Source organism: Girardinichthys multiradiatus, chromosome 17, assembly GCF_021462225.1.
Source record: "Girardinichthys multiradiatus isolate DD_20200921_A chromosome 17, DD_fGirMul_XY1, whole genome shotgun sequence".
Lineage (NCBI taxonomy): Eukaryota > Metazoa > Chordata > Actinopteri > Cyprinodontiformes > Goodeidae > Girardinichthys > Girardinichthys multiradiatus.
In genome coordinates this window covers 29001731-29021643 of record NC_061809.1, presented here as the reverse complement: position 1 = coordinate 29021643, position 19913 = coordinate 29001731, and the positions used below count along the sequence as shown (strand labels likewise).

The following is a 19913-nucleotide window of genomic DNA, read 5'->3' as shown; positions in this document are numbered from 1 at the left end:
TGACCTTTTATAAAAAAGTAGGAAGAACATCATTTGTTTTTCACAAGCCATGTAGGAGGCACGACACATGAGAAAGAACATGCTCTGTTCAGGTGTGACCATAACTTAACTGTTTAACCTACTTTCAAACTACTATATACCATTCCCATTATGAAACATAGTGGTGACAGCATCATGGTTTGGGGTGCTTTTCTTTAACAGGAACAGGGAAGCTGTTTAGAGTTGGTGGGGAGATGGATGGAGTTAAATCCAGGACGGTTCTGGAAGAAACTGGTTAGAGGCTGTAGAAGACTGGAGACTGGGGTGAAGGTTCACCTTCCAGCAGGACAGCCACTCTAAACATGCAGCCAGAGATGCAATTGGATTGTTTAGATTAAAGTGTAGCAAGACCCGAAAACTGATGTTCATATTTGTTCACCATCAAATCTGGCGGACCTTGAGCTGTTTTGCAAAGCAGCATTGGTAAAATGTCATTCTGTAGATGTGAAAAGCTGGTGGTAATACAGATTCAAACCATTTATCTTTTTTCATTAAGTTGTAATTATGTTGCACTCTGTGTTGGCCTGTCAGTAGCTGAAAGACTAGTTTTAAATTGTACAGTTGATTGTTTTTTAACTGCATGAATTAACAATAAGCATGCTTACACGACATAAGTAATGGGAAAAAAGGGCCAATCGGATTCGGCTTATTGGAATAAAGTTGTATTCTAAATGAGAGGGGTGGTTTATGCTGATTGTCAATTCGAACGGCATACATGTAAATGCTTGTTTGAATCATGTCATCATGATTGTTCCAAACTGACCTGATGCATGTGTGTCCTGTGTCAACTTGCTAGATTTGCCCCTCAGTGGCAAAACTTGAAGGGATGTTAATTTCTTACCGCTCTCTCATCCTGTAATGTAGGCACAGCAACAGCATATGTTGCTGAGCTTGTAGCTTAATTATAGTAACTAATAATGCTTCAACCGCCCTCAGAACCTGAGGCGGGTCCATTTTAGTCGCTCACAACCAACACGCCCGGATTTGTTCCGCAGAAGTTGTTGAACTTCTTCTTCTGCAGTTGTTTTAGGTAAATGTGACAACCCTGCACATGTCAAAGTGCTTCTATTATGAATAAAGTTTGGTGCATGTAAACGCATGTCATAATCAAATTATTTGATTTTGTGGCCATATATAGACGGTCTTTATTGTCCACATGGATAGCAGGACCTAAGGTTTCTCTGCTAAGCATGGCCCAAAGCATCATACTGCCTCCACCAGTTATTCTAATTGCCATAGTGCATCCTGTTGCCAGATGTTTCTGCACCTGGTCATCCAAGTTATTTAAAATTAAAAAATATCAAATCAGGCCCCCTACCTCCATAGTTCCGTAGTCCAGTTCTGATTCAAGAGTCACCTTTTGCTTCACACGTGCGTCATTGAGCTTTGTCGTTAATTTCCCTGTTGTTGGTTCACCGCTGTTTCCTCCTTGGACATCTGTTGATTGATCCTGAGCAAAGCTGACCGGGAACACCACAGACACAACTTTAGGGTTTGATCAGCTCTGACTTGGTCATTTAACAATCCCAGTTTGGCCCTTTTCAGACCATTTAAATCCACACGCTACCCATTGTTCCTGCTTCTTACATCAACTCTGAGGACGAAATGTTCTCGTGCTGCTTAATACGGTTAAGCCCAAAGTTACTCAAACCACTGGCAGAGTTACATTTAGAATAGTTTAAATTAACAGATGTTTGTTAGAAAATGAGGCAGGTTTGTTAGAAAATGAGGCAGGCATGAAGAATGAGTTTGTAAAAAGGTTCCCTTCTCAATAATCAATGGAAAAATCTTTATGGGCTTCACAACAATCCTTACCAGCACTGTAATCTTTAGCTCCCTCCTCAGATTCACCATCAGATTTAGTCAGGACTCTGGCTGGGTTGTTCCAAAGCATTAATATTACTTCCAGTTAGAAGAAAATTAGCAGTGAAGATCAGTAATATTCACTTTACCTGTAGTCATCATGTTATACCTTTTTAGTGCTTATTTACTGTATTTAAGAATCTCTTGCACCTCAGTAATATTTGTAATGTTTGTCATAATTCCCAATTTCTGTTGTAATTTAGAAACTTTGCCACCACAGACTACTTCCTCCTTTTATTTTCCCCTCTGAGATGTTCCACACCATATTAACCAAAGATCAGTAAAACTGTCAACTAAAATATCAGTTTTTTTCATGATTATGTGCTCTAGATGCTTTGCCATCTGATTAATATAACAACCCAACATGTCTGACAGATGTGTGTAAATAATATAACTGGATTGGTAGGTTATTTGCATCGGTTGTACAGGAAAAAGGAAAAGTCTGAGTCTGTGTCTCCTAGTATACTATATGGGTAACTGTGTGTATATGTGTGTTTGTGATCAAACCACTGAAGTGGAGCAAGGAAGAGATGGACTTCTGGCTGTCAGTCTGATTGGAGTTTTGGATTGGCTGATCAGTGGTCCGGAAGCCTGGAAATTACACAGCACAGCTCATCTCATGGAGGGCTTCAACCTCAGCAGTCGTGTGTGTTTGTGTCTGTGGTACGTCTGACTGTCTTATCCTCGGTCAACCTTCCCTTCATCTACATTTCATCTCCATCTGTCCTACGTGACTTTTTTTCTGTTTCTTCCTCATTGGTTTGTCAATTTTTCCCTCCGAAGTCTTCCTCCATATAAAGCTATGAAAGGCAACCGTTCTCTTCACTCTCTCTTACCAGTCAAGCGTTTTTCTTCGACATTTGAGAAAGGTTTCCAGCAGTCGATGTGAAAGTAAGTGCTGGACGCCATCAGGGTTGCTTCTTGCTCCTGATTCTGTTTGTGATGTACATGAAGAGGATCTCCAGGCGTAGTCGTCAAAGGAAAGGTGTCTGGTGTACGAACCTCAGGATTTTTGGTTTTTGCAGATCATATAGTTCTGTTGGCATGACCTTCACCACCCAGTGGCACAGTTTAAAACAAAGTGTGAAGCAGTTGGGACGGGAATTGACTTTTCTAGCTTTTGCAGATTTAATAAAAAAAAGTTGTGGCCCTCTGAGTGCTTTTGACTTGACATTTTTGGTGCCAATGTCAAATGATTTGGACACTTCTGCCTTTAGAGGACCAGTGGTAAATAATTAAAGGGCTATGTCTCTATCAAGATTTTGATTCTTGTGATCTCAAGCATAAACTTGTTTATGGCTACAGGCTTGTACTGTGAGGACTCTGCGTCCTTCGTCTAATTCCTTGACCTTTTAAACTTAATGAAAGCAGTAAGACCGTTCGACCAACTGATCATATTTTAATTTACGGCCTTTAGGTATTTGTTTGTGGCCTAAAGGTGTTCTGACTTGCCCGGTGATGGTTTGTACTGATGTTGGTCAGAGACCTTCAACAACAATGAAAATGGCAGCTGGTGGTTACCTTTAAGACCATACAATTGAAAGATGGACAATGTTTATAAAAAGTCAATTCATTAAAGACGTCCTTCATCTTTTTATTTGTTTGCCATCTTCAGGTTAGTTTTTTGGCAACGGTCACAACGAAACCCTCTGGGACATGAGGACAGAAAAATTCGACCAAATGGGGACAGACCCAAACCCTAACCCAGATGGATGGATCTTGTTTTTGACCGGAAAACAATGGTGAGTAAAAGTAAATTTTTTTTGCTGATTTTACTAGTGTTGCAAGCAGCTTCATTGCAGTCCCCACCCTGTTCTCATACATGTAGTTTTGTTCCTTAACGATGAAAGGGTAGATTTCATTTGTTGGTTCTGCTGTTAAACTGGTCCACTTGTCTCTGGTAACAGATACAATTGTTCACGTCTAATTTGTATAAGATGTTTGGAGTTTTATGTTTGGATGCATGTTAGTTGTAGGTTTTTAGTGTAGAAACTGGTGAAAATACAGGGGTTGGACAATGAAACTGAAACACCTGTCATTTTAGTGTGGGAGGCTTCATGGCTAAATTGGACCAGCCTGGTAACCAGTCTTCATTGATTGCACATTGCACCAGTAAGAGCAGAGTGTGAAGGTTCAATTAGCAGGGTAAGAGCACAGTTTTGCTCAAAATATTGAAATGCACACAACATTATGGGTGAAATACCAAAGTTCAAAAGAGGACAAATTGTTGGTGCACGTCTTGCTGGCGCATCTGTGACCAAGACAGCAAGTCTTTGTGATGTATCAAGAGCCACGGTATCCAGGGTAATGTCAGCATACCACCAAGAAGGACGAACCACATCCAACAGGATTAACTGTGGACGCAAGAGGAAGCTGTCTGAAAGGGATGTTCGGGTGCTAACCTGGATTTTATCCAAAAAACATAAAACCACGGCTGCCCAAATCACGGCAGAATTAAATGTGCACCTCAACTCTCCTGTTTCCACCAGAACTGTCCGTCGGGAGCTCCACAGGGTCAATATACACGGCTGGGCTGCTATAGCCATACCTTTGGTCACTCATGCAAATGCCAAACATCGGTTTCAATGGTGCAAGGAGCACAAAGCCTGGGCTGTGGACAATGTGAAACATGTATTGTTCTCTGATGAGTCCACCTTTACTGTTTTCCCCACATCCAGGAGAGTTACGGTGTGGAGAAGACCCAAAGAAGCGTACCACCCAGACTGTTGCATGCCCAGAGTGAAGCATGGGGGTGGATCAGTGATGGTTTGGGCTGCCATATCATGGCATTCCCTTGGCCCAATACTTGTGCTAGATGGGCGCGTCACTGCCAAGGACTACCGAACCATTCTTGAGGACCATGTGCATCCAATGGTTCAAACATTGTATCCTGAAGGCGGTGCCGTGTATCAGGATGACAATGCACCAATACACACAGCAAGACTGGTGAAAGATTGGTTTGATGAACATGAAAGTGAAGTTGAACATCTCCCATGGCCTGCACAGTCACCAGATCTAAATATTATTGAGCCACTTTGGGGTGTTTTGGAGGAGCAAGTCAGGAAACGTTTTCCTCCACCAGTATCACGTAGTGACCTGGCCACTATCCTGCAAGAAGAATGGCTTAAAATCCCTCTGACCACTGTGCAGGACTTGTATATGTCATTCCCAAGATGAATTGACGCTGTATTGGCCGCAAAAGGAGGCCCTACACCATACTAATAAATTATTGTGGTCTAAAACCAGGTGTTTCAGTTTCATTGTCCAACCCCTGTAGTTGTCCTGTCAGTTCAGTAGGCAGCAAAATAAGAATGTTTGTTTCTGTAGACAAGATTATTTGTTGCTGGAGGAGGAAGTCGCATAGTAAATGGACTGAACTTATATAGAACCTTTCCAGTCATACAGACCACTCAAAGCACTTTACACTAGAGCCACATTCACCCAATCGCACTCACTAATGCTCACACATTCATACAGATCGGTAGGCAACTTGAGGTTAAGTGCCTTGCCCATATGGCAGGAGGAAGCTGGAATCGAACCCACAGCCTTCTGATTGCAAGACGACTATTCTTCCTACTGAGCCACAGTTGCCACAGTCAATTTGTCTCAAATATATGACCACCAGTCATACATAGATCTAAACATTTGTACCCAGTCCCCCCACAGTTGATTTCCCAAGCTAGAGCTTTTAGACTTCATTAAACCATGAAGTACAATAAATATTGCATATTAAAAAATCCAGTTGAAACCTGCCATACATTTTGCTAGTTCCTGACTGGTTGCTTTCCTAGAACTTACTGGTTAATTTATATACCTGTCCTTGAAATTCTTGGGTACTTCTCAGAAGTTACTGGGTGCTTTCAGGTACCAGGTTATGTGACTGGAAATGTGGTACACTACTACATTTTAATGGCTTGTTGCCCCACAAACACTTTCCTAAAGCTTTCCTGAAACATACTTGGTACTTTCACTGAAGGCTAACTGAACTTAACCATACTTTCTGGAGCTTTACCAGAACCTAATGTGTTTATATTTATGGAATTAACTGGTTACTTTCTCAGAACGTGCTAGGTAAAGTCTTGGACTGGGCTGTATTAACATATAAGGTTGTACTTATCCAGAATTAATTGGTTACCTGGTACTACTTTCTTGGAACTATTCACGTGCTTACTGGTTACTTTCCAGAAACTTGCTGTGTAAGTTTAGGGAGTGGGCTGTATTCACTGGAAATGTAGTATTAAGTACAACATTTCCAGTGCTAACTGTAAAGGTTGTACTTTATCGTAATTTACTGGTTGGTTTCTAATAAAGTGCTTTTTACTTTCTTGGAACTTTTCCAAAACATATTACGTATTTTTAAAGGACTGTACTATGAGGTCACTCGTAATGTGATACTTTACGACAGTAAAAGATTAAAAGGCTAAAGTTGAAAAAACATCTGAATCTACATCTAAAGTTTATCACTCTGGAACAATAGAGACATAAAAAAAGTCCAACTTCCAGAGAGAAATCCCAGAAATAACTTCATTTCTTTCAAATATACCCCTCAGATTATTGTCTTGTCATTAGAACTAAAGCAACATGAGTCCAATGCTATGAGCTGCTAAATGTGAAGGTACACATAACTGCAATGTTGTTAAAATGAAAAACATTAGAGGCACCGCTACATTTGGATCGCTATAGATGCCCAATATTAATATTGCTGTTATGGCCGATAGTTCCCTACCCTTTCGACATCGTAAGAAAATGTCCACACCGCTGACATTGCTCCTCTGCTTTAGTTAAACACCCACAATCCTCTGCTGCATTATCATCACTGTCACATGACCTAAGAAATACCACATGGACAACCCCCTCCCCCTCCTGAAACACAAGAGGCAATAAGATGAAAATAAACAAAGGTTAATATCGGCCCAGTTTTACTTGTGGGACCAATGACTAACATCGGCTACTACTGATGCTAATAGTGATATATTGTGCATCTCCCCAAAAAATGCATGTAAACAAGAAATCAGACAGAAAAAAATTAAAACAAAGAAATAAAAAACTTAGACGTGTCATTTTGGATCTTTTGCTCCATGATATTTAAAAAAGTTACATTCTTCTTCTAGTTACATAGTTCAGTCTGTCTTAGTCACGTATTTGTGACACGCCAGGAGTAAAAAAGGAACAAGTCAGAGCGCAAAGGGAGGAAAGGAGGAAGAAGAACCATCCATTTCTGAGAAAAGTGATTTTCACTTTATATCAAAATGTGCAAGTTGAAGTTATGAAGTAACTACTCAATGCTCTAAATAAAAACTGTACATTCTGTGTTTAAACTCGACCTGTTTTCAGCGTAAAACTCAACCGGCCTCCATCTCCATATCGGGGAGGGAAAAACCACAGCTCATTTAGACAGTGGCTTTGCTTGGCTACATGCTGGCTTTTGTTATACATGTTGTCCAATAGGTTGCGTGCTTGAAGCAAGCATATAGGCTACGTAGAGCAGTTGCTATTTGAAAAAGAATCTGTTTCTTCAAGATGGAGCGAGAACGTAAGATATCAGAAGCCTTTCCCATCACAACATTTGAAGAAGACAGAGACAGCGAAATGGAGAAGATCCATAATGTTGACTGTAAATGCTATGGGAGAAGAAAGGAGAGTTCTTCACTTGGAACACAGTCCTGTAGGCGCAAATTTTCTCCAGGGTTCATGTACAACATACGGATGGATTCTTTAGCAGCAGAAAGGGAGTGGCAGGACATGAGAATCATCGGACATCTTGAAGCAAACCGGCATACAGTAGAAACTTCAGCAATGACAACATCCACCAATAAGACACCAACGAAAAGAAAACACGCCAGGACAACTTATTTGATCAGAGGCATAAAAGTCTGCAGGAATCTTTCAGTTTCTCAAAGGGTGAGTTGAACAACTTGTTAAAAGAACTATAATGATGCGTCAAATTGAAAATAAATCATATTTTCAGCAAAGCGGACAAGTTCACATAAACCTGAGCAGTCAAATAGTAAAAGCTGAGAAAAATATATTTCTCTGTTTCCTCTGTTCAGAATTTTCAAAGCCATGTTGACTGACATCATCAGACACGTTGATGCGAATGCAAGGTTCTGCTTGAGGAAAAAGCCAGCGGCCACAGGATCCCCCTTTTATCAGTCGTTAGCAACTCCACAGAGTTCTGCCCAGCACCAAAGAGCTCAACACATAAGAGCACACAGAAGAGGATGATGGTGGGACACTGTGACTTTGACTTTTTGGTAAATTGTAATGTATATAAAGTTGTGCTCACTTGTAAATTAAAATCATGTTTGTGACCTGATCAAAATCAAGCTATTGCCCATTTGTCTTCCTGGGTCCATAAAAGTCAAGAGGTTTCCAGACACAACATTTGATGGGTACAGATCTGCAGCGCCAGCCTCTTGTAAATTAACACCTATTCAAATGTGTAGACTATTGGTCCATAGCTCTATTCATACCTGCATTCTGATCAGACACACACACTGATCACCAACTCCCAAACTGCTGTCTTACTGTCCACCTATTGAGTGATCGATTGCTGCAACCTGGACGACTGGTTGGATTTCTTTGGATTTTAAAATGGCTCATAAAGCACTTTTTTCAAAAGTTCCTTTAAAAAAACAATAAAAGCAATTAAAAAGAGGAGGAATAACAACGTATCAACATGTTAATTTCAGACCAAACTGCAGTCATGATGCAATTTATGGACACAAATTACATGCAGGAAAAAAAAAAAACAGTTGACATTTCTCAATTTTGTAAATGTCAACTGTGAAGTGAAGTTTTTTACTTAGCTTTTCTTGTCTGTGTGTTACCGTTAAATTTGGTGTTGCAATTGTTTGTACAGTGGAAAGATGTTTGTTAAATGCACACAAATATTGTAATGCTGTGCAGAAAATGATCTTTGCAAAGACAAATAGTGCTGTGAGTTCAATGACAGCGCAGTCATTGGAGCTTCTGTTGACAAACACTGTTGGGGGGAGGTGTTGCAGCAAGCTATACAAAGTTATTCATATTAACAGCTTTGGTGACTGCCCAGCTTCCAGGGTGATTCTAATGAAACTTTGAAGCCTGTTTTCTCCCTAAAGTACTTTGGAGAGTGTCAACATTCAAATGGTCATATATTCGATTCATTTTTGATTTCCACAAGTTTGGCATCATTGGAAATCTTGGACTCCACTCTTTCAGGATCTGTAAATAACTCAAAACAACCCCCGGTGGACTATGTGCCACAGCCTGTCACATTTATTGAAGGTACATTCATTTAACTTCAGGGCAGGGCTGTCATCCTCCCGGCCTGCAGATGCCTCAAATCGTTTGAATTAGTTTAAAGTTAAAGGTCTTCTGGATTCATGTCTGATATGCACTGTAAGACAGTGGGTGCACTCTGACAATGTTTAATGTACTTTGAACAACTGTCTACCCTTATTTTTTAAGTGGTCAAACTTTTTTTGAAACTGATATTTAGAGATGAACTGATGAAGATTTTGGGAATAGAATTACTGTGCTGCTGATTCTGATTCCTCCTCAGGAACTATAAATAAACCAAGATACTTGGTCCTGCTTTCTGGATGAATTGTAATTTAAAATATCCTAACAAATAAATACTGATAGTAAGTAACAAAAAGATTTCTTAAAACCCAGTCCAAAGTTACATATTTGTCTCTGATACAGTTACAGAAATTCTGCTGATACAGTGAAGTCAACAAGTTTAAGGGAGATATTGAAACTCCCTGTTATAGTTTTTTCCAAAGGTAATATATAGCACAACAGAAGATACTTGATCATTTTTAATACTTAATCAAAATTATAAAATCATGTATTTGCTCTTATTTGTTAGATGATAAATCAGTAATTTATTTGTTGTAACTATACAGGAGCCTTAAGAAGGCTTTTTCTGATCTAATAATAGTAATATACATTGGGACCAGAGGTGATGTCACACTGTGTGAGAAAGAGAGAGAGAGAGCGAGTGAACACAGCTGAATTCTCTGTCCCTGTTTAATGGTAGCAGACAAGCCTTCATAGATATTTATCTTTCTAGAAGCTTCTAACCCCCATTGTGCTCCTTTTGACCTCACTGATATTGAAAGTTACCAACTTATTTCCTCAGTCAGAACTTGCGCACTGAAGAGTGTTGTTTTAAAAATGACCTGGTAGCGCTTGCTTACCGACTGGAAAAACGACTGTATTTTAAGTTTCTGAGGGGAAGCCTAACAATCAGACCTAATTTAAAATCTGCTGTTCTCGGTCACCTGCTGATTTATCAGTACATCTCTACCAACATTCCCAGAATTTCTTCTCCTGCTTTGAAACCCTCTGTGAAGTTCTTTTATTGCTTAGACTGGGCCAGTAACTGATTTACATGCTGCACAAGTAAAGATTCATGTCATATCGGGGAATATTGGTCCAACTTTTAACCCTGCATTTTTATTTTTCATTTCTGCATGTTGTCAGAAAAAAGGCCAATATTAACCGGACAGAGTTTGTGACGCACCAAATATCAGCCATCTTTTGTTTCTCTCAGCAGCAGTTAGGATCCTCTCATTAGCCCTGTATTCCTGAGGATTTATTCCATTCTTCCTCCTAGCCTCCTTCCCTCTCTCTGTCACCCCCTCTAATTTGAAGTGCAATAGTTTCCCTCTGGCATGAAAATATTGCATCATTCATCATGTCTCTCTAATTCATCTTAGATATCCTTAAACCCTCCACCCCCACCCCCATTTACGTCAACCACCCCCCCACCCCTCCTTCACCATTTAGTTGTGATATTGCCCAGACTTAAGGAAAACAAGGTGAGCCCCTGCTATCTGAGCAGTTTTAGGGATATATTTTAAGAGAAGTAATTCAAGAATGAGGTATCACTGCCTCTTGGTGTTTGGTCCTTTCTCACACAAGCTCACACTGACTCTGAACTTAACCACTTGTTGGCTTCTTTTGGGGGTCACTGTAATGTGCTTGGTGCAGCTCAGTGCAACACTGTTTTTTGCAGTGACTGGCCAGAGGTCTATTGAGCTAAATTGAACCGGCTTCTGGTTGGATGATTACCTGCTGATAAGACTAGAGTGGAAATTCAGCATAGGATTTGGCATGAGGCTGGCGGGTCCATGTTTCAATCAGTTAGCAGAGAAGGCATTACAGTGTTTGTTCAGATCAGTTTCCATCATTTCCAGACAATGTTTGGTAAACCTTTTACCAAGTTCTGTGTTCATGTCCAGTCTTACCTACAGGTCCTTCTCAAAATATTAGCATATTGTGATAAAGTTCATTATTTTCCATAATGTCATGATGAAAATTTAACATTCATATATTTTAGATTCATTGCACACTAACTGAAATATTTCAGGTCTTTTATTGTCTTAATACGGATGATTTTGGCATACAGCTCATGAAAACCCAAAATTCCTATCTCACAAAATTAGCATATCATTAAAAGGGTCTCTAAACGAGCTATGAACCTCATCATCTGAATCAACGAGTTAACTCTAAACACCTGCAAAAGATTCCTGAGGCCTTTAAAACTCCCAGCCTGGTTCATCACTCAAAACCCCAATCATGGGTAAGACTGCCGACCTGACTGCTGTCCAGAAGGCCACTATTGACACCCTCAAGCAAGAGGGTAAGACACAGAAAGAAATTTCTGAACGAATAGGCTGTTCCCAGAGTGCTGTATCAAGGCACCTCAGTGGGAAGTCTGTGGGAAGGAAAAAGTGTGGCAGAAAACGCTGCACAACGAGAAGAGGTGACCGGACCCTGAGGAAGATTGTGGAGAAGGACCGATTCCAGACCTTGGGGGACCTGCGGAAGCAGTGGACTGAGTCTGGAGTAGAAACATCCAGAGCCACCGTGCACAGGCGTGTGCAGGAAATGGGCTACAGGTGCCGCATTCCCCAGGTCAAGCCACTTTTGAACCAGAAACAGCGGCAGAAGCGCCTGACCTGGGCTACAGAGAAGCAGCACTGGACTGTTGCTCAGTGGTCCAAAGTACTTTTTTCGGATGAAAGCAAATTCTGCATGTCATTTGGAAATCAAGGTGCCAGAGTCTGGAGGAAGACTGGGGAGAAGGAAATGCCAAAATGCCAGAAGTCCAGTGTCAAGTACCCACAGTCAGTGATGGTCTGGGGTGCCGTGTCAGCTGCTGGTGTTGGTCCACTGTGTTTTATCAAGGGCAGGGTCAATGCAGCTAGCTATCAGGAGATTTTGGAGCACTTCATGCTTCCATCTACTGAAAAGCTTTATGGAGATGAAGATTTCATTTTTCAGCACGACCTGGCACCTGCTCACAGTGCCAAAACCACTGGTAAATGGTTTACTGACCATGGTATCACTGTGCTCAATTGGCCTGCCAACTCTCCTGACCTGAACCCCATAGAGAATCTGTGGGATATTGTGAAGAGAACGTTGAGAGACTCAAGACCCAACACTCTGGATGAGCTAAAGGCCGCTATCGAAGCATCCTGGGCCTCCATAAGACCTCAGCAGTGCCACAGGCTGATTGCCTCCATGCCACGCCGCATTGAAGCAGTCATTTCTGCAAAAGGATTCCCGACCAAGTATTGAGTGCATAACTGTACATGATTATTTGAAGGTTGACGTTTTTTGTATTAAAAACACTTTTCTTTTATTGGTCGGATGAAATATGCTAATTTTGTGAGATAGGAATGTTGGGTTTTCATGAGCTGTATGCCAAAATCATCCGTATTAAGACAATAAAAGACCTGAAATATTTCAGTTAGTGTGCAATGAATCTAAAATATATGAATGTTAAATTTTCATCATGACATTATGGAAAATAATGAACTTTATCACAATATGCTAATATTTTGAGAAGGACCTGTATTTGCTGTTTTTTGATCCCAACATTTGGGAAAACTAATTCTTCAAAAAACAATCACTACTTCTGATTTTTGTTTTCATTTTATCTAATAAAAAATGGTGTGACAATAATTAGCTTGTTCCTAAACCAAATAACATTCTGTCCATTGACCCTCTTTGTCTATTAACATGGAAGCCTAATTACATTACAAAAATTGGAAAGCAAAATTAAAAAGATGGGAAAGATGCATATATGGAGAGAAAATGTAGAAGTTGTTTTATTGTAGCAGCTGAATAGTTAAGTCTAAAAACACTTAAGTTTTCATCAAAGTGCTCTAAGTGCTTCAGTAAAAGGCAACAGGACTCTAGTTTCTTGAAGATGTTTCCATTCCTATCCAAACTACTTCTTCAGTTCTGTTCATGGTTAGAAGTAACAGGGTTATGCGTTGTAATCAGAACCACCACACTAAAGGGACCGTTAAGGACACTAATGGGCCATTAGGACACATGAGTCCCTGGTCCTACCCTCTATGCAGCTCAGTGTTTGGGTCGTTTTTGCTCTATGATCCAAACATGTCCCTACCGATGACATGTGAGATGTATCGGTCACATGTCCCAAGATGGGAACTGCAGTAAAATTACTTGAGGAGACGAGTCAGGGCTACAGAGTAGGTGTTAGAAAGATGAAACCCTGGGCCACCTCCTTTGTTTAGTGTTGGTTTTCATGTTTAGCATAGATGGCTTCTTTCATCCCTCTCTCAACCCTTTCCTGCCCAAAATTTGCACATGTCTGTCTTCAAATGAGTGTGCCTTGTCCTTGAGATCTAAATCAACCCGGAGCATATCAAATTATTATAAAAATAAATAAAAATATCAGGGCACCATGTGGAGACCAGGAGCTAATAGGTTTCTCCTATTGAAAGGCACTACTTAAAAATACAAAAGATTTCATTAGGGCAAAGCAACAATGATTTAAAATCGGTGGTACTAAACTTGCAGATTAAGTACAGTTGGTCTTGATGTCTGCGTGTGCTTGGGTTTGTGTTCAGTGTGTATGTGGGTAGATATGATACACTGGGATGATAGCCAAGACAATGGATTTTCTAAATTTGGTCAGTGTGATCTTGTAAGATGGCTTCTGAGCTGCAACAAAGGAATGAGAGATAATGGAGGATCATGTGCTTTCTACCCAACACTGTTTCAGCAGATGTGGAGCAAGTGACAATAGATCTTGGGAACAGCAGCATATTGAGGTCTAGTCCTGTTTCATGGACTTATCCAGTGTCCATTTATTTTGGATAACGGACAATTAATCAGTCTTGTGAAATGTGTGACCTCTGATGTAAGTCATAAAACCACAATTCCTTACAGTAAACGATGATTAATTACAAGAAAACAATTAAAATCATCTGATGTCAAAGAGATTATAAAAAAGTAGCTCTGGCAGGTAGGAATTAATAGCAGGTTGGCCCAAAACATCTTTTAGTGTATGGTTCAGTTTTATACCTGAACCGGTCAGGAATGAAATAACCACACCTGCAACGGTACAAAGTGACAAGCACCTAATAACGCCATCCTTCATATTTACTTTCATTATTAGTTTTCATTCCATTCATGTCTTAATAAGGTATGTAGTCAGGCTTAATTATTTAAACATTCATTTTATGTTCTTTGGTGATATATATTAAGAAGGAATCTCAATATTTTCCCGAGGCCATGATTTGAGTTATGTCAGACCCACCAGTTGGCAAGTGCTGGTTAAATCCCCATTAGGAGCAGCAGTGACCAGGCAGACGCCCTCACACATAACTGATGCAGTCAATGATGTGTGGTCCCTTTAACAAACTCCAACCAGAAATAAAAAGCTGTCTGTTGACTGACTGAGCAGTCTTAATTTTGACAAGTAGTAACACGGAGGGTGGGAGAGTGACACTGTTAACTTAGCTTCAGCTACAACCATCAGATGTTAATGCAACAAAACATCCCTAGGTTTTAAATACTGTGTAGCTTCCGTAGTTTTTGTTTACTATTTCTCGTACGTCAAAAAACATACACGTGTGTGTGTATATATATATATATATATACATGTATATATATATATATACATGTATATATATATATATACATGTATATATATATATATATATATACACATGTATATATATATATATATATATACATGTGTATATATATATACACACACACACACACACGTGTATGTTTTTTGACGTACGAGAAATAGTAAACAAAAACTACGGAAGCTACACAGTATTTAAAACCTAGGGATGTATATATATGTATATATATATACATATATACATGTGTGTGTATATATATATATATATACACACACACATGTATATATATATATATATATATATATATATATATATATATATATATATATATATATATATATATATATATACATGTATATATATATATATATATATATATATACATGTATATATATATATATATATACATGTATATATATATATATATATATATATATATATATACACGTGTATATATATATATATATATATATATATATATATACATGTGTATATATATATACACATGTATATATATATATATATATATATATATACACATGTATATATATATACATATATATATACATGTGTATATATATATATATATATATATATACACATGTATATATATATGTATATATATATACATGTGTATATATATATATATATACACATGTATATATATATATATATATATATATACATGTGTATATATATATATATATATATATATACATGTGTATATATATATACACATGTATATATATATATATATATATATATATATATATATACATGTGTATATATATATATATATATATATATATATATACATAAACAGTTTTTACCTGCTACATGTAAACTGAGAAGTAAACAAAGATGTTTTTCTTAAACTGCAGAGCATCAACCAATAAATTAATAGTAAGAGAACATATAGGGATTTTAATCAGGCCTAATTAATTCTCAGTAAAGCAACTCTTATATGTCTCTGCTGTCTAACCATCTCGCCCACTCCCCTCCTTACATCACTCCTGGTTTCACCCCAGTGCATCAATGGGAACGTGACGCCTCTAACAGGAATACTTGTAATTATCCTCCCACATACTTGTCTCTTGAAAATGATTGGACAGCGCGCCCCCCGTTCTGACGTGCTAGCCAGCGCCCACGCCAGATCTGGCGCAACAACCATCGGTGCCCAGTCACCCTCCCATTCTTCACCAAATGCTATAGCAGCCACCTCCCACCTGGGATTCCTGTACTAGATAAATCTCATATTAGATGCAGTTTAGCTGAGCCGACAAGTGAAGCACACACACATGAACTGTAAAAGCACATATGGGTCAACAACACAGGCTGGCAGCAACAGAGTAATTCATGCAGAGGACTCAGTTTGTCTCTGAAACCGTGGAAAGTCATCCCAGCACTGAATGCTGCACTGTCTGCTTTTCATCTCCTCAACTGATACCAAGCATCATAACAGGTGAATTTTTGCTCTGTTCCTTTGTGAAAGCTGTAAAAACTGACCTGAGCAGGATTTGTTAAGTCTTTTTCTACGTTTTTCTTTGCGGTTTTGAACTACCTGATCAAATTCAACAGGTAGACTGATATGCAACATCGGTATTGGGTTGCATTGAAGGTGCAGCTTAATAAATTTAGAATAGCATTTCAGTTTTTCATTTTAATAACCAAACTCCTACAGATTTGCACATTCACTTTGCTTCTCAGCTACATCGAATATGGAAGCTCTCCGGTTTTTGTCACTGAAATGGTGCACATTTATTGTACTCAGTTTAATGTTAATGCATTAATGGTTTATCTATTTCAATAGTTAAAAAGTTCATTTTTCAAGAACAGGTTTTTCTTTGCTGCTCTATTTCACCTAAAGCACCACCTTGATAAGGATGCACCCTTTGAAAGTGAAGATGATTGTCTCCTAAAGCCACAAGATTTGCCACTCCACAGCTCTTAGAACCTACAAGAAGATCCAGAAGATCTTCAGATCCCTATTAAACAGTCTCTGGTGGGTATTTAGAAATGTATAGGTCATGAGATACTGCCAAGAAGTAGAAGCTCAACAAACTAATTTATTCCAGTAAATTAATTAAAAACTGAAAGACATATATTACAGCACAGTGAAAAAGCTGTTATTTGTCACATTTAAATGTTTCAGATAAACACATTTTATCATTAGACAAGACCAAGATAACCCAAGTTAATACAACATGCAGATTTTTACTGTTAATTTGAAAAATACTGAGAAATTCAATTAATATACATACATAAAAGAAATAGACTTAAATTAAAAATCTGTCTCATTTTCTTCTGTAGAATTTAAATTAAAAATGAAGTTACTTGAATAAATGATCACACCAGGGGTACATGATTGGAACATCATTTCTTAACATTTTGAAGGCGGTTTGTCCTGTTAAAACCTCAGACATTTAATTTGACTGTTGGAGTGAGAGTCAACCCAATGGTGAGATCCAAAAATCTGTCTGAGACCTTCAGAAACATCCCATGAGTCTGGAGAGGGATTTAAAGGTGTCAGAAGAATCTGAAATTAGTCTACAGGTGGAGGACATTCAGAACCAACATGTCCAGGTCTGGCTGTCCAAGCAAGTTCACCCTGACAGCAGAGACATGAAAGTCAAACTGAAGTTTCACACAGAGAACGTAGACAAAGACCAGGACTCCTGGAATAATGTTCTTTGGACTCACGAGTCCAAAACTGCCTTATTTAGACACCAGAACAGACAAGTTTGAAAAAAACAAAAACAGGACTCGAGGAAAAGGATGAAGGAAGTGTTCTTGTTGGAGATGGTTTGTTGCAGCAACATCTGGCCAGCTCACCATCATAGAATCCACTATGTCTACCATGTATCAGGGGGTGCTTGAGGTAAATGTGAGGCCATCTTATCAGAGGCGTCGAACTCCACTCCTTGGGCCTGCTGTCCTATAACTTTAAGACGTGTCTCTGGTCCAACACACCTGAATCAAATGTCTGAATAACCTCCTCAATGTGCAGTCAGGATCTTCAGAGTCCTGGTAATGACGAAGGTATTTCATTCAGGTCTGTTGAAGCAGATCTAAAAGTTGGAGGACAAAAGCCCTTTAGGACTGGTGTTTGACAACTGTGATCTTAAGAACTGTAAAGTCCTAGTCAAAGTCCAGATCTTGATCTTATTGAGATCCATTTGAGGGACTTCAAATGGCTTGAACATGGGAGAAACTCTTGAAACATCTCAGCAGAAAGTGAGGAGTGGGACAAACTTTCCTCAGACTGGATTATTTAATGGGGTGTCCTACCTTTTTTTCACATAACTTTATCTCCTAAATGTCTTTGTAGGAACTGTAAGTGGGGAAAATTTCCCCTAAATCTTGTCATTTTTACAGCAGAGGATGTTTATCTTCAGCTTCTTTAGCTGAATCCCGCAGCTTTGGCATCATCAGCTGATTCAGGACATCCAGGTATGATTTCCACATCTTTCACAGCATGTTGCTTTAAACCCAGAAGATGGTGTGATGCTTTCTCAATGTTCATGGAGCACCTCAGGGTCTAGAACATCCCCCTGTCAAAAGGCGTTGAGTAGTTCAACCCTGACTAGAGGAAAATGTCGCTGATTATCCTTTTACATAGCAGCTCTAATAGCATGAAAATTGTTCCCTGAATAAAAAGCCACAACCTGAGCATTTGTCATGATGGTCGCAACTCTAGGATCACAAATATTCCTCGTGAGTTGGATAAATACATTTATTTTCCACAGCTCCACATAAAAGATCAGGCATTTTAATTAAAGTCTCACTAATGCTCTTGACCTTATTACCCAGCTTCCTGCTAATGAATGAAATGATGCCATATTTTAAAAGCATGAATAAACAAGTGAAAACACACTATCTATGAAGACTGTCAGGTAGAAAAAAAAAAATCACTTGCAGCGCTTTCACCACTTCACCTTTAGTGAAATACCCCTTTGTCTTGGTGAATGGCCATATCTTCGCTGTAATGGCAAGTAATTTAAGGGAAATTAACATTTTGACAAGTTCCTCAGGGGTTGAGAAAGAAGTGGAGAGGAAATGATGAGACTGAAGAGGAAGAGGAGGGAGGACAGGGGAGGAAAGTGCTTTCTGTTGAGGATGGTTGAAGCTCTGCCCCAAGGTTAAAGACAGTTTGAGTGCGACTGTTTTTATGCAGCTTTACTTTTTATGCTTTTAAACCAACAGGCTGAGTAAGATCTGCACACAGATAACCAGAAACTGAGAACAGATTATTTTTTATATGGACGTTGAAACAGTTAAAGATTTCAAAGCAGAAACATCTGCATCCAATGTAAGAAGAGAGGATAACATATCTAGTCCAGTACTATATAATATATAATCCAACATGCTACAAAACATGATGGTCGTCTCGATTTTTCATTTTATTTTTTTAATTTGCAAATTCTTCACCAAGACAACATTTTTAGTTTGTGGACTTATTGAAGGAGCGATTAAATACTGAATGTAGAACTTTGACTTGTCAACAAACTTGAAAAAACTTCTCCATAGCATGATGCTGCCACCACCATGTTTCAGTGTGGGGATGGTGGGTTTAGGGTGATGTGCCGTTTTAGTTTGGGAGCATTACAGTAATGACACATTTATTGGCACCTCTTCTGTTGATGTCTGGTACTCCTTTTTGCAAAGAGGAAACCAATAAGTCTACCTTTACCATTTTACAAGGTTGGAGCATACAGAGAGAGCGAACTTTGACTATTCTCTCTCTTTGCACAGTCCCAGTTCCTCTCTGTCCTTTCTTCTTTTCAGTTCAGCCTACTGGTTTTTTACAGGATTTAGGCCTGGGGAATGAGATGACATGGAAAGTTTTGTTTTTGGGGGATCATTTCGGTGTTTATTTGGCTCATTATCCTGCTGAAATGACAATCCATTCTCAGTTTTCTTACGGAGACAAACAGTTTTTCTATCTCACTCAAACATCCCTGTGTCAGAGGGACATGATGCCATGCACTCTAACAAGGATCCTAGGGACTTTTATAGAGAAACAGGCCCACAGCATCACAAATCCACCACGTAACAGCAAGCATGACATACATGCTTGTACCTTATATAATCATTTACCATCTA

The 19913-nt window shown here is 39.0% G+C and overlaps 1 long non-coding RNA gene across 1 annotated transcript in view; it reads left to right on the top strand.

Moving 5' to 3' along the window:
• LOC124883203 overlaps positions 1-19913 on the top strand; it is a 240008-nt gene that overhangs the window by 168387 nt on the left and 51708 nt on the right. The window contains exon 4 of the long non-coding RNA XR_007042108.1: positions 3518-3644. This is a non-coding gene — a long non-coding RNA (uncharacterized LOC124883203). The remainder of the gene's footprint in view (positions 1-3517; positions 3645-19913) is intronic.